The sequence below is a fragment of the Salvelinus alpinus genome, chromosome 14 (genome assembly GCF_045679555.1).
Source record: "Salvelinus alpinus chromosome 14, SLU_Salpinus.1, whole genome shotgun sequence".
Classification (NCBI taxonomy): domain Eukaryota; kingdom Metazoa; phylum Chordata; class Actinopteri; order Salmoniformes; family Salmonidae; genus Salvelinus; species Salvelinus alpinus.
Genome location: NC_092099.1, coordinates 37,261,371 through 37,284,016, shown reverse-complemented (window position 1 = coordinate 37,284,016; position 22,646 = coordinate 37,261,371). Strand labels below are relative to the sequence as shown.

Below are 22,646 nucleotides of genomic sequence, written 5' to 3'. Positions count from 1 at the left end.
CCAACCACATTGATGGCCCTGCAGGTGTATATTCCACTATCATGAGCGCTGACGTTCCTAATCTTAAGAAAATGATTGTCTCCATCAGATGAGTGCAAGTATTTATTGTTATTGTGAGGGATCTTTTTGTTACCTTTAAACCATGATACTATGGGTGATGGAATTCCCATCAGAGAACACTCAAACATTACAGTTGTATTCTCAGGGGTTTCCATATCACAAATTGGGTTGATGAAGCGAGGCGGCATTTCTGTAACCTCAAAAGCTATTTTCAAATCATCCCTTTCCTGCGTTACAAAGTCAACTCCACTCTCCTCGAACATACTCGGAAGAACATCGAGTGATATTATCATACTTTTATTGTCAGCGGTGTATTCTGGGATGGTAATTATCTTCACCTGTCTCTCAAACTCTTTAACCTCATTTTCATCCAACTCCACCTCCAATAAAATCTCCTGAGGGGAGCAAGACCTCGATGAGTCATCATCTTCCTCAACATCAAACTCCATCACATGCTGATGGGTGACTGACGGTGGTGGGAGCATATATCTGGCCTCGTTGGATATAACTACAACTAGTGCAACGCTTTTTGCCTCTCCTACATAGTTAACAGCTTCGCAAATATATTCACCTTGATCAGCTTTCGTAATGTTCTGAATAACAAGCCAGATATTGTCACCATCTCTGTCCATTGTAATCCTTTCATCTGCAACAAATTGGGTTTTGTTTCTAAACCACTTCACTTCAGGTGAAGGCAACCCAAACAACTCAGCATAAAACGATAACGAATCATGTTCAAAAACTCTCCTTTTGGTGAGAGGTTTGAGGAAAGCCGGAGGGATTCCCTGGACTTTTTCCTGTAGTCCTCCAAGGCCAAGGGCACGCTCTGAGAGGAAACGTCCTTCATCTAATCTAAATGCAGGGGGTGTTGTCTCAATGCCCTCATCATCGGGTGACCTCAAGAACTTAGCAGGAGAAAATAACCTCTCACTGGAGTCAGTGGATGGTCTTTTACGTTCAAGAGGAGAGAATGCATACTCATTAGGGGTCATATAACCTGCCGGGGTTTCAGTTTCAGGAGTGTGGAAAGATTCTGGAGTTTTAGGGAGCTGCAAATTTTCATTTGAAGAATCTGGAGTATAGAACTGCTCGATTTCTGTTAATTCCTCACTAAATGTGCTACCACACTCAATGGACATATCTGACTCTGGTGATAAGGGTCTGCCCCATTCAGTTGGTGGGTGGTAGTAGTCATAAACAGTACTGAAGGTTACTACCTCCTCCTCAAGTGAGATCACACCTGAAGCACCTTCACTGACAGCCGTACTTAGATCAGCACTTTCCGGTTTAGCCTCTGCTTGATGTTGTGGACCTTGTGCAGCAAGATAATCTGTACACCCATCTCCTTTGAGCTTGACGCTAACTGATTTTGAAACCACTGAAGGCTCACCACTCTCAGCAACAGCATGTTCCTCGTTTTCCTCTGCTGTTTCTTCACTAACAATTTCACTATGTGCCCAAGTAACACTGACAAACGCGCTATCCTTTGAGAGTTCAGATAGAGACAAGTTTTCATTCATATCAGTCATGTCATTGCCAACAGAAGACTGAGTGTCCAATCTATGAATTTCTGGAGCTGCAAATGAGCCAGAGAATCTTTTTAGCTCTACAGACTCATCACAGACTGACGCTGAAACATCATCTGGGGTCACCAACACTGGGACTTTTTCACAAAGACTGTCCTCTATCATATTTTGATCTTTTACATGAGGTCCCATACATTCTGTTGAATGGCTAGTCTTTACTGCCTTAACTGCCTCAGGTCTGACAAGCGTTGGTGACACCTGCACCTCTCTTATACTTAAGTGACTGTGGGTGTCAATTATGTCAGCTTCCTCAACAGTTTCTCCAGAAATCATACAGATTTCATTGTCTTCCTCCAGAGTATCAGACATGGCCTGGACACCCGCTGGGGCACATTTGGGGGAGACTGATTTCACTTTGGCAGAAATCTGTGCACCACCTAGTAACACAACCTCTGGCACACTTTTGGCTGAAATTAACTTTGCTCTCGGAATCTGTGTATCACTACCTTCTACTAACATACTGTTTTGTTTGGACTGCAGTGGAGTTCCTTCCACAACATTAGTTGCCAATGACTTATCATCATGATCAAGATGGATTGCAACTTCTGGGATATACTCCTCATGGAAATATGACTCTGTGGACTTTTTCACTTCATCAACAGAAGTGGTATCTAACAAGTCAGGTGCCTCTGACAACCCAGGTGCCTCAAATGCCTGCTTCATTTGTGACACTTTGACTGGCGCAGCAGATGATTGCAGACCACACCCAGTAATAGTAGGTGCTTCTTTTGAAACACTTTGTTTTGGTTTAGATACGTTTGAAACATACTCTTCAGGGCTGTGGGAACCTATAGAGTTGTCCAGCTCCTGCATTAATGCCTGATCAGTAATATCACTAGTATGGCTGAGAGGGGAATGCCTCAAATCTTCAGAAAATCTGGATAGTATATGCTGTTTGCTCTCATTTGCCATGTCTGCCTCTGATCTAGCTAATTCTGAAACATTATCCTTAGGTTTGTGGGAACCTACAGATTTGTCCAAAGTCTGCATCAATGTCGGGTCAGAAATATGCCCAGTATCACTCAGAGGGGACTGCCTCAAATCTTCAGAATTTCCAGATAGTATATGTTGTTCCCATTCACCAGCCATGGTTGCTTCTACCTCAGAAGATCTAGCAATAGTCACAGCAGATTGGAAGGACACATCAGATCTGATTTCAACCTTTCCGGTTTGGCCTTCTGAAGAACTTATCTTCTCAGATTCACTTACTACCTGCGCGGCATCATAGCAGAATGTGAATTTGTGTTTCATAGGATGGGAACTGCCATCGTCCTCAGACATCTCTGTGTCTTTTCCAATCATTTCGAATGGGACTGGTGTTGGAGCAGTGATCCTGATCTCGACAGGAGAACAAGAATATTGTGAAGTGTCTGAAGCACAAGGTCTGTGCAAGACAGCCTGTGGCACCTGTAGTAAAGATTTCTCATCCATTTCAACACCATTGTACGATTCAAGTTCATCGTCAATCATTTGGTCAAGATCTTCTTCACTCATTTCATACTCTGTTGTCACTTTCACTTTGTACGAGGCCACTGGCGATGGCAATTTTCTTAATTGCTTACTTTCAGTAACTTCTAGTGTAGCAGAGGAGGTTGACTTTCCGAATGTATTAGTTATAACACAACTAAATGTCCCTTCATGGTATATAGTGGGATAGTAGATGGTTAGCGTTGTTTCGTTCAATTTGGTGAGAACATCAAAGTCTGGGTTTTGACCGATTGGTTGGTCATCTTTGAGCCAAGTGACAATTGGTTGAGGGTCTCCCCAAAAACTACATTTAAAGTCTGTCATTTCTCCCCTCTTTACTTTCAAGGATGAGATTTCTCTCACAAAGATAGGTACAGAAGTTTTTGGTGAAGTCTTAACTTCTTTAGTCCTCTGAGGCATGTCTATTTGGTGAAGGTTTTCTTTTGATAGCATTTCTCTATGTCCTTCTTTCCTCTCTGCAGTCCTAATAGCCACATTTTCATTGTGTCTCAAGTCAGATTCCCAATTGGAAGGCCCTTCCGCACCAACTTCAGCTTGAGAGCCATGCTGACCAATGTGAAGTTCTCTCAAAGGTGAACAGCATCTCCCAGATGAGGCTTCTCTACCAGGTTCTTTCACAGGTGATTGACCTCTGTCATGTGAGCGTTCTCTGCCAGGGGAGGGCTCTCTACCAGGTGAGGTTTCTCTAACTGATGAGGACCCTCTCACAGGTGAGTGAGACCCAAGTGACATTTGATGAAACTTCTCGATATGATGAGAAACAGGTTCATAAGAAGGACCTTCATTGGCATCATCTCCACTGACATCAGTTCTCCTACGATGTTCAGCCATAGCCCAATCCTCTTGAGAGACATGCTCACCAATCCGATGTTGTCTCATAGGGGGATATTCTTTCACAGGAGAGTGCTCTTTCACATGCGAGGACCCAAGAGACATTGTACGAGACTTCTCATTCTGATGAGAGACTGGTTCAAAAGAGGAACTTTCATACTGACCAATGTGATGTTGTCTCATAAGTGAGGGTTCTTTCACAGGTGAGCGTTCTTTCACAGGTTCATTAGAGGAACCTTCATGAGGTCCACTGGCATCGCTTTTCTTTGAGTGTTGTGAATGTTCAGCCAAAGCCCAGTTAGACTCTAATTCAACAGCTTCTTCTTGTTCGGTGAGAACGTCTTCTTGCCATTTTAAGATGCGCTGAGCCAAAGCTTCCTCTTCGCTCACAAAATACTCACTTTCTGTTGTCTGCAGCCTTGTTTCATCTACAACGGTTTGTGGAGGAGGGGGCCATTGGAAACTTTCATCTCTGAAATCATGATGGACATCGTTACTCAGGGACTTTTCTTTTGCCGTCCTTTCTGGCGAAGATCTTCTTCTTTCATCTCTGTAGTCATGAGGGGCATGCTCACTCAGAAACCTTTCCTTTGATGTCTTTTCTGTAGAAGGCCTTCTTGGACCTTCATGGGCTCTAGCATCACGGAGAAGCATTTCCTTTGTTGTCTTTTCTGGAGAAGACTTTCTTCTTACATCTCTGTATTCATGAGGGGTATCCTCAGTAAGGAACTTTTCATTCGTTTTTTTTTCTGGTGAAGACCTGTCATATCTGTATTCAGGAGGGATATCATTCTCAGTAAGGACATGTTCCTTTACAGTCTTTTCTAGTGAGGACCTTCTCTCATCTCTGAAACCATGAGGAACATCCTCAGTCAGTAACTTTTCATAGTCTGTCTTTTCTGGGGAAGGCTTTCCTCTTCTCGTTGAATCTGCCTCAGAGTGAGCGGTTGATCCAAGAGTAATGCCTTCTGCAGCCATTTTTGAATCAGCCACTTTTCTAGCGATATATGGTGAGTACTCTGCACCAACCCAATCAGAATCCAAGTCAACAGCAAACCCTTGCTCAGTCAAGACGTCTTGCTGCCATTTAATGATTCGATGTCCCAGAGCCTCTTCCTCACTCCCAAACATTTCACTTTTGTGGGTCTTTTCCCGGGATAAAAGACACTGCTCTTCTTGGTGTTTCTTCTCACTAGCACGCATTTCTCTTGGGGAAAGGGACAAATTCTGTTCAGGTTCACTCTTCATTCCATAAATATTTTCCTGGGATAAATGGTGCTCTTCTCCTGTTTTCTTCTCATTGGCGCTCCTCTCTTTTGATTGGGAAAGTGAAACATTCTGGAAAGGGGCAATATTTTCCAGGGATAAACTGACCTTTTTCAGGGATAAATGGTCCTCTTCCCATGTTACCTCACTACTTTCTGCAGGACTCTTTTTCTGAGAACTGGGCAAATGTTGGAAATGTAATGCCTCAGTTTCTGTTGCAGTTTTTCTATCTACCTCCTCACCATACATATTGACATGCCTCTCTTTTGGGGAATGGGACAAATTCAATTCATGGATTTTTTCTTGTGATACAGTGTTCTCTTCTCCTGTTTTCTTCTCACAGGCACTCTCGTCTTTGGTTTGGGAAAGGGACAAATTCTGTTCAGTTCCACTCTTTAATCCATACACATTTTCCCGGGTTAAGCAGACCTTTTCCAGGGATGGATGATGCTCTTCCCAAGTTTTTGTGTCTGTTTTTCTCTCTACCTCCTCACCATATAATATTTTGGATTGCGTGTATGGCAAATCCCTTGCCTTTGAATGGTCTGTTTCATGCTTAAACTGTTCCTCTTGGTCCATCTGCATTCCTTTTTGCCATTTTCTAATCCGCAAGGCTAAAGGTTTATCTTCACATTCACTCTCAATGTTCTCATACCGGTGTTCTGCAAAGCTGGGTTGTTTTTCAAATTGTTCTTCAGTGCTCTTCACAGTATCCTCTTGTATATTAGTCGTCTTACTGGAAAATATTTCCTTCAGTGGTTTGTTTGAGCTGGTTCTGGAAAATTCATCCTTTTCAGCAATGTTTAGAGATCTCCTTGTTTCAGGACAAGCAAAGACAAACGGACCCTCCATCTTTGTCTTCAAGTCTTCAGACAACTTCTTTCCTAAATAGTCCTCACCTTGATTTCCTATGTATTGTGCACCTTGATTTTCTAAATCCTTACCTATCTTATGTTCGAATCCTAACTCATGTTGAGGTTCCCCTGGAGTAAGGACCGTTTTATCCATATGTGTTTCAGAGACTCCTTCATCAAAGTTTTTTTCATTTCCTGTCGCTGGTAGATCACCTTTTAACATTTGAATGGCCCTAGTTCGAGACTGAGGTTCAAATGAATGTCTCACGCGGGGCTGTGTTGACTCAGCACAATGTGTGGGAATTCTGTCATATCTACCATAGAATTCGGCAGACACTTTATCGTTTCTAACGTTTCTTTCAAAAGGTCGAGCATGCTGCAAGTCTCCAGGTAAGGAGGCAGGCTTCTTGACCCTTAATCGATCAACATAATCTGCATAGCTGGTTTCACTCGCGTTTGACTCCAAGTCAAACTCTGATGATGACAGCGTAGACATAGAGAGCCTCTTTTTTCGTTTGACTGCATTTTGTAACAGGCCAAGCTTGGCTTTTACCTCTTCGTGGAGGCTTTCTGTGTCACTGAATCTATCACTGCACCTGTCACTGAACTTGTCGCTGAATCTGCCAGTGTGTCTGTCACAGTAGATATCACTGTATCTGTCGTTAAACCTTTCAGACCTAGTAACTCTTTCTCCACCAAATATAGAAGGTGGAGAGAGGGCTCGTTCGGATGCTGTTTCATTCAGATTAGTTTCTTTATCTTTCCCTCTTGTTGGTGATGAACTTCTGAAGTGCAAGGTGCGAACCGGTGCATCCTTAGATCTAGATCTGCCGCTAGGTTTGAACTTTTGATCAAATGGAGACCCAACACATCTCAAGTTAACCCTGCATTTTCTCTCCTTTTTTTGATCAACCAACGAGTCTAGGCTTCCGTGAAGTCTAGTTGACCGTCTAATGTGACTTAGATCATTGCCTTCTTGTGCTTCCCTCATTGACACCAGAAGTGATGATATGGACTCTGCAGACCCCTCTGTGTTAATAACCATTACTTTGTAACTGCCGGAGTCTTTGTCTTTTATACTATCAATGACTAAACTAGTTTCATGCATGTGCAAAGTGCTCTCTGTACGTATTCTCCGACGGCGTTCTTTATGAATTTGTCTATTGTTATGAAACCATATTATGGTTGGGGTTGGGAAAGCTACCAATCTGCATCTAAACACAGCAGGTTCCCCCTCTAAAACATTCTGGAACTTCAGCTTTTTTTTAAAAGATGGCTTGATGGATGAATTGTTGGCTTGATCCAAGCCCTCCTCCGTGTCTGAAAAGGCTCCGCGCATCTGCCCTCTGTTCTCCCGAAACACAGTCCTTTTATTATAAAACTCTGAAAAATAAAAATACAAATCTTTCAATAAAATGGGTTAAAAAAAAAAATAATAATTGAAATGAATATTAATGAAAATATTGAATTACATGCAGCAAGTCACAAAGCCATAAAAAACTATTTCACTCACCATATTTGTTCGAATAAACGCAAGACTTGATTCTTTTTTAAAGATTCTGACACGAAAATTGCTGGATGTTTTGTTCCTTCTTCTGTGGACATTTCTTCAGAACATAAATTTCTTCAAAAGCATAATTATTGCAAAATAAGCTGAATTGTTTTTTAAAATAAGCTTGCTTTCGCTTAACTTAGTGTATGATTTAGCTAAATATTCCTTACCTGACTTGCAGAAAGATGAATAAACGCCCTTTCTAATCCTTTAGATGAGGGTAAATTATTCAAAAACATTTAATGACATGGCTCTCAAATTATACAAATAAGTACAACTTGTAAGAGCAGCTCTAGAATTGTATGAGAAGGCGCTTATTCGAACTAATATAGTTTACAGGTATAATCATGTTATTTAAAAAGCAAACAACAATTAATCACATACCACTTTCTGCAAGCCAGTCTAAGAAATATTTGCAGGAGGAAGGAGAGTTCCAGATGCAAGACACTTTAAGAAGCAATTAAAAGATGTGGCTATTTCCATATCTTTTAAAGGATAGTTTCCTGTGGTCTGTAAACTTTAAAAGATATCCATCCTGCACCTTTTTGGGGAACCATTACATTACAGTAAGAACCCTCATGCGTGAAGGATAAGATTGATAGATGCCCACATTTTTTTCTCTAAAACATCTAAAAGCAAGCAGTTTTCATCAGTGCCTGCTATACAATAACCAATAACATATTACAAGGACAACATTATGTGGATATTGAAGAATACATAAGATAAACATTTTCCATCAAAAACATTTTGACTGCTTGCATGCAGTGTGAACATTCAGAAATCACTTATCAATATGCTCAGGTTCATGTCATTCAACTAAGAGATAGATTAAGTACATTTCAGTAATAAAGAGTAAACGAGTCTTACCTTTGACTTCTTGCTCAATGGTTGCTTCAATCTCTTCCTTCATATTGGTTACTGTAAAGGAAATTAAGAGTTTCTGTCAGCTAAGACAGTAATCTAAGATGATGATGGGTACCAATTCCCTTCCATTTTGGCTTCATTCCATCCTCTGTATGTGAGAGGCTAGTTTTTAAAAAATTAAGAAAAAGATACTGAACTGATCCATCTATAAATTTTGAGAATGCTCATTTCAAGGAGGAATATTGGACTTAATGCTTAGCTCAGATGTAATTTCCTTGAAGTGACATCCTGCTGGACAAAGGTTATGCTAACTATTTTAACTCAAACTCTTTCACTGATTACAATCATATGACCATGTTTCCACTTTGATGGTACAAACAAACAAAGCAGTTTAACAGTTGGATTCAACTCCAGATAGTATAGGCTACAACATGCACAGTACACAGAGCTATCGCTGAGAGGGATTTCACAACCAAGGACAGACAGGAGCGAGAAAGAGGAATGACAGAAGGAGAATGTACCACCTACTCAAGCTGCAAGGAGAGCAAGGAGTGACAGAAGAATGAAAAGAAGGAAATGTGTTCTACTGAAGCATCTAGGTATTAGAACTAAAGAAGTGACTAACACATTTATGCTATTCTAAATTGTGAGGTACAAATTGTGAGGTTAGTAAACAAAAATATGGGTAAAATGGGTTTCTTTCAAGAAGAAGGAAGTCGTTTGGATAGTTTAATGAGAGGTGTTGGTTGGAGAAAGGAAATTTGTGAAATGTAATAGATAATTACACTGTGTGGTAAAATCACTGGCTAATTCGAGGTAAATAACAAGTTACCTTCTTCTTTGGTTAACTGCAAGGGCTGCTGTGCACACCGCCTCTCCAGCATTATTGGTTGCTTTGCAAGTCTTTTGTCCAGCATGCTCAGAGAAAGCAGCAACTATAATTAGTGTGGTGGTGTTTGTCATCTCATCAGAATGAAAAACAATATCTTTAGTAGGCTTAATTGGCTGCTGGTTATGATACCAGCTAATCTCTGGCTTTGGCATGCTGGATACACAAGCATGAAACCTGGCCACTTCACCATGCTGAACCATGCAGATTTCTATTGGGTGAATAAAAGTGGGCCTTTGGGCAATTTGCTCCTTCTTTACACTTGACAAGCTTGTTGAAATACTGGATGAGACATGCTTTTGAGAATCGGATGTAATATCCGTAATTAGTTTTTGCCCTGAAAGGAAGCTTGTTCAATGAATTGAGTATTAGCATTTTTATGGAATGAACACAGATACACATATCCAAGTTGTATATTTCTAGTGAAAGAAAAAGAGTATCTTAATTTAAGAGGATACTGAATAATCATGTTATATATTGAATATACACTGTATTTCTGGTGAAAATACGTATCGTTTGACTACTTGTGCCCAACCTACGCATTCTAGGCTTACATCAAAACATCATCAAAATAATAGGAAACCATGTGGTTACAGAAAGTTATGCAAACTCACCATCAAGTTTCAAATGTGCAGAGCATGTGACCATTCCTGCTGGGTTTCTGGCAACACAGGTGTATTCCCCCTCAACCTCAGAGCACACTCTGGTGATCTCCAGCTGGCAGGTGTTATCAAACGTAGACATCTTAAAGAAGTTTGACTGCTTCATTTCTTTCTCACCACGGAACCAGGATATCTTTAGAGCTACGAATGTAGAAGAAAGGATTCAATTAGATGAAAACTATTTTTATGATCAAATGTTATGATTCATTAATAATAATTGTGAGCAAATGTGAAAATATACATACAAAATGAATTAAAAGTATATTACTCTTGAAAATCTCTGACTGACAAATTTGCTCTGTCTGATGAATGTCTATGATTGAAACATCAAGGTATGTTTCTAACTATGGATTTATGATAAAGTGCCTCACCTTCTAATGCACCAAGGACAATAACACATAATAAAAGGTATACTTATTACAATTATTACAATTATGAATTAAATTCCAGAAATTCACTAAATTACATTTTATTCCAACAATGTAATGTGTAAAATACCTTCTCCAGAAACTTTGCACTGGAATCTGGCTGACTCTCCCTCAGTGGTTGAGGTGTTGCTGATTGGTGAGACAATGGTAGGTGGGGACAGAGGAGCTCCAGTATCAGGAGAAACTACTTCTGAGACTGAAATAAAAACAAATCAGCCAACCATTTCAGTTCTTTATTTGTGAGGTAATATCTTCTGCGACTAAACAAACACACCATGGGAATCTTAGCCCTCTTCAAAATGTTGATACGATAACATAATCATATAATGAATGCATTACATTTGTATGAATGATGTACCTTTACAACTAGCTTTTGACAACAAATGGTCTTCTGTTATGTCATAATTTTCCTTGACTTGGCGTTATTATCACACAAAAATGTAATGGTTACCTTCGACATTCAGTGCAGCTGAACTGGTGGCAACACCACCCTCATTCTTGACCTCACAATTGTAGACCGCTGCGTCCTCTGGGAACACTTCAATGAGCAGCAGACAGTGTTCATTCCCATCACGCAGGAACTTGCACTTGAAGCCAGGGGAGAGAGCCTGGGAGTTCTTGTACCAGAACACCTGGGGCTGGGGGACGCCAGTCACTTCCACAGAGAAGCGAGCAGGTTTGCCGGACTCCACAGACAGGGGCTGCATGTGGTTAATGATCTGAGGTGGCTCAGGGACTAAATTAAAATGAAAACAATTATTGCAAATAAATTGTATGAAGAAAGATGGAAGACTGAGGAATAAACCTTGGTCATCATCACTTTGATTCCAGCTGTTAAAAAATGTCATGCTGTATCTATCCAGTCTATACTTGCCATGCTTCTACTCTGATAGGAGTGCACTGCTATGCCCTCTACAAGCAATGACATGTAACTGCACAGTTACTACGGTAAAGGTACATCATGAAGTTTGACTTACTGTTGACATGAAGTGTCACCACCCTCCTGTTCCTGCCGGCGATGAAGGTGTATTCTCCTGCATCACTTCTGCAGGTCTCAGTAATGGTCAGACGATGGAGCTTTCTAATGCATGCATAGCTGAACCTCTGGTCAACGGAAAACTGGAGCTCAATGCCGTTCCTCAGCCAGCGACCTTCAATGTCATCCTTATTGACTTCAAACTCGAACGTTGTTCTTTGTTTCTCAACAACCTATAAATTAATAATCATATTAATACTGTTTAAATTGATAAGAAAAAGTTTTTTTTTCTTTCTGTATATAAAAATGTGTCATATTTATATTCACCGTCATTTTCTTCTCAGCAGGTTCTGTAATGCAGACATCTTTGCCCTCCACGGTGAGATGAGCCTTTGACATGCTTGCACCAGCGATTACAGAGTACCCTCCGGCATCAGACATGCAGACTGACTGGATCATTAGACGGTGCAGGAATTCCTCAGTGGATACAGTGTATCTGTCAAGGCATTTAGAAATAACAGTTAGGATACAAATTAATAGTTAAGATTCGATCGAAGCAATTGTACACCAGAGGGAGTGCTAAACCAGTTTTTCATGTTGTCTGTCTCTAATTTTTGTAATGACTTGGTGCTGCCTATCTTGGCCAGGACGCTCTTGAAAAAGAGATTTTAAATCTCAATGAGCCCTTCCTGGTTAAATAAAAAATTTAAAAAACTACTTTTTTTAGCACGGCTGTGCTGCGGTCATAAGTTCGAGGCGGATTCAAGTATTGTCATTCAGCACAACCTCGTGTGTACAATTGCTTTTCTACAATAGGTTACCAATGAAATAAAAAACGTTATTTTAATAAATGTATTCATAGGCTACTATTTAATCCCTCAACATAAATATAGGCCTAGTCCTGACACATCTATGGTTGCTGTTATGTTGCCAGAGAGTATTTTTGTTCTATATCTATGGACGTGACGCAGTCGTTCGTTCTAAAAGTTCTGTTGCCACACTGGTTGGCAATGCTATTATCCCTTGCTTGCTAGCTAGCCAACTATGGCTAACACAGTCAGGTCAGACAGGGAAGCTAGAATAACAGCAAAGTAGCTGTATTTGCATTTTTTTAAGCTGCTTTGGATACATCCATAACAATGAGCTTATGATGCGCGATTTCACCTGGCATAGAAAATGTGCTCGTCAGGACACTGTTCAGAGGAGCTAGCCAACTACACAGCTAAAGCAATCACATCAAACTGAAGCTGGTAAATCAGCAAAATAGCTGCATTTCATGATGTTTGACCTGTTTCTCTATTGACATGTCTTTGTATATATCCATAAAAATTATGGCGATTCATGACTGGCTGAGAAAAGATGTCTGTTCATTCTATTGGTTAGGTTGCCAGAGTGAAGTCTTGTAATTCCTTATCTATGGACGCTACCCAGTCGTTCGTTCTAAATGTTCTGTTGCCATGCTGGCTGACAAATCCCTTGCTTGCTAGCTAGCCAACTACGGCTAACACAGTCACGTCGAAACGTGCAGCTAGAATAACACCAAATTAGCTGCATTTCATTTTACCTGTTTTTCTATTGATATTTATTTGTATATATCCATCAAAATTATGCTGATTCATGATTTCGACTGGCTGAGAAAAGATGTCAGTCTCCTCCTGACATGTTAATTGTCAATTGGAGAGCGGAGATCGAATGTCAATATTGAAACTATGTCGAGAGATAAACAGCAACGTTTGTACAACCCCCTGTAAAATATGCATTTTACAGTGGAGATCAAGTTAATGAATTGTCTGGTTGAGCTGATGAGGCTGTGGATGAGCAGGGATTTCTCAGATTAACAGAAAACAAGATTCACATTTTTGCGTCATAGTCTTACCCGTGCTAAACAGTTTTTTTAGTATGGCTTAGAACACGTCTCAACCAATCACAATGCTTGTTTTGACCGACCCGTTGTAGAATATAGTGATATCCATTACTATCTTTACCTGGTCTAATATTCCTGGTAATAAGACATACCTTTCGGAAATGTCCAGTTCCTGTCCATCTTTCATCCACGTCACCTGAACATTAGGCTCAGAGATCTCACATTCAAAAGTGGCCCTCTTCTTCTCTGTGATCTTGATATCTTTGATATGCTTGGTGAATTCAATAATGCGAGCTAAAACACAAAGAGGGCACAGAAATAAGACATAAGTTTGTGAAATATCAAGGAAAACCTTGTTTTAGAAAATGTAAGAAAAATAAGAACATACCATCAACATAAAGCTTTGCTGATGACGCAGCAGAACCAGCCACAAATTTGTACTCTGCACCATCACCAAAATGAACATTTCGGATGGTGAGAGAGTGAGTTAGCTGTTTGGTGCGGCTCTGGCATCTGTCAGTGGAGCGAATCTCAACACCATTCTTCAGCCACTTGTAGGTGATGCCCTCATAGTTGACATTCACTTCAAATGTGATGGTGTCTTTCTCCTGTGCACTGAGATCTTTCAGCATGGAGGTGATCAAAATGGCTAAGGAAATGAGACAAAATGTTACAATCAATACTGACAATATGATTGGGGATTACTTCCTTGATAATGAAGAGTGAACTTACCATTGATAGTCAAAGTGGCAAAGACTCTGTCATTTCCACAGACAAAGGTGTATTCTGCAGAGTCTTCACTGCCAGTGTTCATGATCTTGAGCTGGTGAAGTTTGCCCTGCACCACAATCCTGAACTTGTCACTCATTTCAATCTCCACTCCATTCTTCAGCCAGGTGGATGGGACATTGAAATGTGACACTTCGCATTCAAAAGTGGCCACCTGGGTCTCTGGGACTTCAATGTTCTTGATGGGTTTTGTGACACGCAGAGCTGGAAAAATCACATTAAATCAACATTTACGTAAAAGGTATCAATTGAGTATTCGGCGATCATATACCCAGTACTCTAGTCTATTCATCACAAACACAATACCGACCTTCAACATGTAAAGATGCACTGCATTGCAGGTTTCCAACTACAGCAGTGTACTCTCCATGGTTGTTAGTCTTCACATTCTGGATGATCAGCTTGTGAGCTTTTCTCTCAGACAGCATTTTGATGTTTTCACTTGGTTTAAGCTCAACGTTATTGAACATCCATTTGATAGGGATGTCATCATGAGACAGGCTCAGCTCAAAAGAGGCAGTGGCATCCAATAGTGATGTCACATCTTTAGGCTTCTTAACAATTTTAATTGCTGAAAAAAAGATTGACAAGAGTCAAAAACCTCAAAGGGTAAGTAGAAACATCTGAAGTATAGATACATTTGTATACTTGATTGTATACATCAATTTGTGACAGTTAATATTTTAACTTACTCTCAACGTTCAATCTGGCATTAGCAGATAGTTTTCCAAGTTTGAATCCATAAACTGATTCATCACGTGTGTCGCAGTTCTTGATCTTCAAGGTGTGGACCATGCCATCATTTGTGATTTCATATTTCTCACTAGGTTGGATCTCTACACCATTCTTAATCCATTGTGAGTCCTTCACATTCTTGTGGCTGAGCTCGAGACTGAACTCTGCCTCCTGTGTCTCAGTGACAGTTTGGTTCGTCAGGGTTTTCTTGACTTTCACAGCTATGAAATCAAACATAAACATTACATAACAGCAGGCATATAGTAATCATATGATAGTCGTATATTAATGCCAGTTGAAAACAAACAAAACATTTCTGCTCTAAAGGTAACACCTACACTCAACCCTCAGGATGGCTGTTGTCTTGGAGTTTGCAACCTGGTAAGTGTATTCACCGATGTCCTGGGGTCTAGTTATGGTAATAACAAGACGTCTGACAGCTCCATTTTTCACATGTTTGACATTGTCACTGAAGTCCACAGGTTGTCCATCCTTCAGCCACTTGCCCTCAGCAGTTGGGTTGGCCACGTCACACTCCAGCTCAGCTGTCTGAGACTCAGCCACAGTCACGTCCTGGAGTGGTCTGTTTATGGCACCACCTGGGAACATGGAGACACGGTTTAGTTTTATATAACAGGCTAAAAGTGAAAGTAGTAGTGAAAGGTGGAGTTATAATCATTAATATGATGGAAATAAGGAATTAAGGATCTTTTTAGACTTGGTCCCTTTCACGCTATTTTTGTAAACTCAGTGCAGTTCGCTGAATTTTTTGTGCAGTGTGAACACTCCAAAGGAACTCAGACCATAAACACCACACAATAGACTACTGCAACAGCGTTTCCCCTGCCATAAACACCACACACAGACTACTGCAACACCGTTTCCCCTGCCATAAACACCACACAATAGACTACTGCAACACCGTTTCCCCTGCCATAAACACCACACAATAGACTACTGCAACACCGTTTCCCCTGCCATAAACACCACACAATAGACTACTGCAACAGCGTTTCCCCTGCCATAAACACCACACACAGACTACTGCAACACCGTTTCCCCTGCCATAAACACCACACAATAGACTACTGCAACACCGTTTCCCCTGCCATAAACACCACACAATAGACTACTGCAACACCGTTTCCCCTGCCATAACCCCTCACAATAGACTACTGCAACACCGTTTCCCCTGCCATAAACACCACACATAGACTACTGCAACACCGTTTCCCCTGCCATAAACACCACACATAGACTACTGCAACACCGTTTCCCCTGCCATAACCCCTCACAATAGTGCCACAAAAGAGAGAAAATGATGATGTGCGGGTTTGTTGATATTAATTAGCGATTAATATCCATCCAAGATGGCGTGGCAGTCAGACATCTGTTTGTCTTGTCCTGTCCCATGTATATATATATTTTTCTTCGTATATATATTTTAATCTCAATTTCCATCTACGGACTGAACATACTCTCCTACAACCCGCCTCACCCAATGTGGTACGGATCTGCTATTTTTTACACTATAGAACCGGAACCCCCATCAGAACCCCCATGTTCCAGTTCTATACACTATAGAACCGGAACCCCCCTAGTCAGTTAGCCACTGCTAGCGGTCATCACCGTTACCTCGGACATCAGCCAGCCTCAGCCCGGTCAATTCCTGCCAGTCTGCACAGCGCGATATCAACCCAGAGCATATCGGACTGCTTTTTCTCGACCACATCTCATCTCCGGATTCCTACCACAAGCTCTGAACCTTTATACCGGATCATCACAGCTAGCTAGCTGCTATCCTGGCTAGTGGCTACTCCTGGCTAACGTCTCTGTCCCGAAGCAAGCACCAGTTAGCCTGGAGCTAGCCTCGAGCTTGGCCCATCTCCCGGCTAGCTGAAGAGGTCCATCAGCCAATTCTTGGGCAACAATACCTATTTTGCCAATTGGCCTGGACCCTTTTACTGCCGACACGGAGCCCTGCCGATCCATCACGACTGGTCTGTCGACGTAACCGTCTGAGGGGGTTTCAACAGGCTCCTCCGTTGCGACATCCCCGGAAGGCCCATCTGCTAGCCTACTAGCCCCGGCCCGCTAGCTGTCTAGAGCATATCGGACTGCTTTTTCTCTACCACATCTCCGGATTTCTACCGCAAGCTCTGAGCCTTTACACCGGATCATCGCAGCTAGCTAGCTGCTATCCGAGTGGCTACTCCTGGCTAACATCTCTGTCCCGAAGCAAGCACCAGTTAGCCTGGAGCTAGCCTGGAGCTAGGCCCATCTCCCAGCTAGCTGAAGAGGTCCATCAGCCAATTCTTGGGCTACAATACCTATTTTGCCAATTGGCCTGGACCCTTTTACTGCCGACACGGAGCCCCGCTGATCCATCACGACTGGTCTGCCGACGTAACCGTCCGAGGGGGTTTCAACAGGCTCTTCCGTTGCGACATCCCCCGAAGGCCCTTCTGCTAGCCTGCTATCCCCGGCCCGCTAACTGTCTGAATCGCCATGTCTCCAGCTCGCCTAGCTACTCACTGGACCCTATGATCACTTTGGCTAGATCACTTGATTAGACTGTAAACTCTTCTTCCAAAGGAGCATCTCCAATCCAAAATTAAATCAAGAATTGGCTTCCTATTTCGCAACAAAGTCTCCTTCACTCATGCTGTAAAACATACCCTTGTAAAACTGACTGTCCTACCGATCCTTGACTTTGGCGATGTCATTTACAAAATAGCCTCCAATACTTTACTCAGCAAATTGGATGTAGTCTATCACAGTGCCATCCGTTTTGTCACCAAAGCCCCATATATTACCCACCACTGCGACCTGTATGCTGTCGTTGGCTGGTCCTCACTACATATTCGTCGCCAAACCCACTGGCTCCAGGTCATCTCTAAGTCTATGCTAGGTAAAGCCCCGCCTTATCTCAGCTCACTGGTCACCATAGCAACACCCACCCGTATATTTCACTGGTCACCCCCAAAGCCAACACTTCCTTTGGCCGCCTTTCCTTCCAGTTCTCTGCTGCCAATGACTGGAACGAATTGCAAAAATCACTGAAGCTGGAGTCTCATATCTCCCTCTCTAACTTTAAGCATCAGCTGTCAGAGCAGCTTACCGATCACTGTACCTGTACACAGCCAATCTGTAAATTGCACACCCAACTACCTCATCCCCATATTGTTACTTATCCTCTTGCTCTGTTGCACCCCAGTATCTCTACTTGCACATCATCATCTGCACATCTATCACTCCAGTGTTAATGCTAAATTGTAATTATTTCGCCTCCATGGCCTATTTATTGCCTTCCTCCCTACTCTTCTACATTTGCACACACTGTACATAGATTTTTCTATTGTGTTATTGACTGTACGTTTGTTTATGTGTAACTGTGTGCTGCTGTTTTTGCTTTGCTTTATCTTGGCCAGGTCGCAGTTGTAAATGAGAACTTGTTCTCAACTGGCCTACCTGGTTAAATAAAGGTGAAAAAAAAGCGATTGTCAAGGATGCACAGAATTTCCTAAATATGTGTGGTATTTTTAGTTACGAATATTTGTTTGCAATATGTGACCTATAGGCTAAGAGAGCTTCATAAACTGTTTTTTCGATTGTGGGGGTTGAATAGTGTGAGAAGACATCAACATATTTGTTGAGTATCACAACAGGGTACAAAATCAATTCTTCTTAAAGGGTTAGTATCTTACATTGGGTGTACAATTTTAAATTACAGCATTATTTAATCTGCATTTATTCTGCTGCTATGTATTATGTTATCAATAACATTTACATGGTAATATTATCTTCTGATTACAATTATTATGTCTTATTGTTTAACTAAATGCAATATATTAGCTTCCAAAATGTATCTAGCTGTGCGATAGCACATTCTGATGGAATGGCTTTTCCTGCACTTTGTAAAAACCCCGATTGCATTGAGGGAATGTTGGAATGTTTTACTCCAGAGATCACTTTAAAGAGGACTGAGATTGGTTCTTTTAAAAATTACTATATGTGAAAACACCCTAATCGGTTCCAACTCAGCAGACAACTTTGAGTCAGTGCAGTGGAAATCAATAATCTTTTCAGAAGGAGTTTATGTACAATATCATGAAGACGTTAAACATACCTGACACAGTAATCTTAGCACTGGATGTTTGTTCACCAGCAGCGAATGTGTATTGCCCCTCTTCATCCTTCATGGTGTTAATGACAGTCATACTGTAATTCTTGCCCTTGGCCTCAATCTTGTGCTTTGGACCAGCTTTGAGTTCTTGTTTCTTGAATGTCCACACAGCGGCAATGCCAGGGTGGGAAACCTCGACTTTAAATGTTATATTCTGGGTCTCAGTGCAAACTTGATCCTCCATATGCTTCAAGATATGAATTTCTGTAAAATAACAAAATAAGTTGAATAGGGTCTGTATAAATGGGTTCTGAATGAACTTGCAACACACACAGTAAAAAAAAACATACTTTCAATAGTCAGTTTACAGCTAGAGTCAGCTTTGCCAACACATAGCTTGTAGGTTCCTTCATCAGTGGCAAAGGTCCTGTGGAATACCAGGTGCTGTTTGGATCCCTTTGCAAGCATCTGGATTCTCTCGCTGGGCATCACAAGCTTGTCATTGTGTAACCATTTCACAGAGGTAACATCAGCAGCAGAGATTTTAGTCTCAATAACAGCCTTGGTGCCCTCAACTGCGGTAACATCAGTGAGTGGGCTCAAAATTTCAACCGCTGTAAAACGGGGAAAAAAAACATTTTTAAAATCTGGTGATTCGCAATATAATTAAACCAATATGAATATAGTTAAACTGATAAAAGTTGCTTACTTTGAATGTTCAACTTCCCAGAGGTGGAGATATCCTGAGCTGGGACAAAGAAGGAGTATGTTGCAGCATCATCTCTGCTCACATTTTCAACAAGCAGCTTGTGGACGAGTTTGTCGATAACGATGTGGATGCGATCTGTAGCGGAGATTGCTTGGCCATTCTTCATCCATGTTCCCTCAACGTTTTCCTGAGAGAATCGCACTTCTAATTGAGCAATGTCACCCTCGCAGATTGTCAGGTCAGTGAGGGGTTGCATCAGTGTCACAGGGCGCACTGAAGGAAAAGACATTGACATTGTTATGCTGTTCATCCCACCTTTTCAACAGTAATGGTTGTCTTGAGAATAAGAGAAGAAGCTAACCACTCTAATAACAAAGTCACAACTCACGTTTCATCTTCAGGGAGGCACTGGTCTGCATATCGTAAATTTTGAATGTATATTTTCCCTGATCTTCTTTCTTGATGTCTTTGACAGACAAGGTATGGCGTCCACGGCGGTAGGAGGTAACATATTTGCTGCTGGGCGTAATTTCCTTGTCATTGAAGTACCATGTACCTTCAGCATCCTCTCGAGACAATTCTACCTCAAACTCCCCAGAGTAGGTCTCAGGCACTTCAATGTTCTCCAGCCTCTTCACAATTGACAGTGAAGCACCTGCACAATAGGAACATTTTAAGTTAAACTGTTTCAGAGGGTTTTAACGTATTCCAACGTCCCTATTTTCACAGTTGAAAATAACTGTTGAAGTCCGTGAAAGTGATATAGTATAGTAAGAAAAACTGCCAACCTTCCACATTGAGTCTGGCAGTGGTCCTGATGTGGTCATCTTCAATAACAGCACAACTGTATTCTGCATCGTCCTTCATGCTGATAATCAGTACAGAAAGGAAATGAACCTTTCTGTCTGAGTGCATCCTGTATTTGTCTCCAGAGAAAATCTCTGCATTGTTCTTCAGCCATTTGACTTTGATAAAAGGCTCACTGGTCTCACACTCAAAGGTCACCATGGTGTCCTTCTCTTTAGCTTCCACATCCTCTAGTTGTTGAGCAAAGGTAATAACTGTCGTGGTTAAAGTGAAACAAAGGAAAGACACATTTAATATGATTTTTTAAGATAGACATAGAACAGTTTTCTATATTTCTTTATGCAAATTACATACAACTTTTAACTATTTGTAGAATACAAGCTTCATATGCATTGAAATAGATCATTTACCTTGCACCAGCAGGAATGCCTGGCTTGAAGCCTCTCCAGCAATGTTCATGGCTTTGACCATGATGCTAGCAGAGTCTTCTGCTGTGACATTTCTGACCACTAATTCACATACGTGGTCTTCAGGCCAGAACCAGTAAATACGATCTGTCTTCTCCAGCAGGATTCCATTCTTGAACCACTGGCACTCAGGTTCCGGTTTGCCAACAACTCTGACTCTGAAGCGAACTTCCTCAGTCTGAGACACGGTCTGGCTTGCAATGCGTTCCAAGATCTTTGGAGCTTCCATGCTGGGAGAGAGCTGTACTTTCTCTGGTTTGATTGTGGGGATGGTGAGTTTTCCCTCTTCCAAGTCTTTCTTGTTCTTAGCCTCAGACAACAGTTTATGATGGTGAAGCAGATCTTCCTTCCTCTTCCTAAGCATATCCTCATAGGACTCATCCTTTCTTCTGGACTTGAGCTCCACAGCAGTGATGGCTTCATAATAACCTTCCTCTGTCCTGCGCTTAAATTTACTCTTCAACTCATCTGTCTCCTCTGTGGACTTCTCATGAATGACTCTTTCAGTCTTCCTCAGTTTGACAACTTCCTTAGGCTGGGCATCAGCAGGTCTATCAACCTTCACAACTTCAAAGCTAATTCTTCCATGTTCAGTAGTGTCATGTGCCTTTGGTTCAGGAATGCGACGGAGAATAGATCTGAAGTCCTCTTTCTGTGTGATCTCTATCATCACCATATGCTCAGCTGTGCCCTCAGGGTTCTCTGCTACCACTTTGACATATCCTGCATCATATAACTTGATATCGATAATCTCAAGATAGTAAATGCCATCATAGCGAAGTCTCATTCTCTTGCTCTTGCGAATGAGCTGCCCATTGAGGTACCAGTTGACCTTAGGTGTAGGATAACCAATCACTCTGCAACGGAATCTTGCAATGTCACCTTCCAACACTCTTGCTGGCTCGGGAAGAAGGACAATTTCAGGCTTTGACTTCTCTGAATACTCATCTGCAGTGACTCCAGAAGGACCTCCTTCGTGAGCCATGCGCTCCATCTCATCAATTCTGTATATTTCCCTCCTGCCCTCCTCAACAAGGCTCTTCTCATCCTTTACAATGAGTGTAGCTGAGGTCTGGTCAACTCCAAATTTGTTAGTGGCTCTGCAGGTGATAACACCACTGTCTCTGGCATAGGCAACTTCAAAGTCAAGACTACAGTAGCCAAATTCATTAACCATGCGCAATCTGTTAGCAGCTGCAAGGGGTTTGCCATCATGCAACCACTCAACCACCATAGTGGGATCACCAATAGGGGTCAGTCTGCATTCAAAGTGGACAACACCAGAATGCTTCAGCCTGACAGAAGTCAGCTTCTTCTTAAACTGCGGTTTCTGCTGCTTGACCTTGTCATATAGGTCAGCCTCCTCCCACTGCTCTTGGCCATAACGGAGATGCAGGGATTCCAACTCTGGAGCTGCAATTTCCTTGGCCTTGTAGGTTCCCTTGGTGATAATGAGTCTCCTCTCTGGTTCAGGTGCAGCAACATCCACCTCAATGTTGACCCTGCAGCGAGTGGTATCTCGTCCAGCTTTGTTAATGGCTGTGGCTGTGTACCAGGCACTATCAGAACTCACAGATTGTGGGATATAGAATTTGGCTTGTCCCTTGAGGCCCTCAATCCTACAACAGACATCATTGTTAGTAAATCAGTACAACCTTGTAATATAAAGATAGTAACAATATACATATCATAA

The 22,646-nt window shown here is 41.7% G+C and overlaps 1 pseudogene; it reads right to left on the bottom strand.

The window, feature by feature from the left end:
• Nucleotides 1-22,646, bottom strand: part of LOC139538247 (titin-like) — a 190,420-nt pseudogene that overhangs the window by 147,553 nt on the left and 20,221 nt on the right.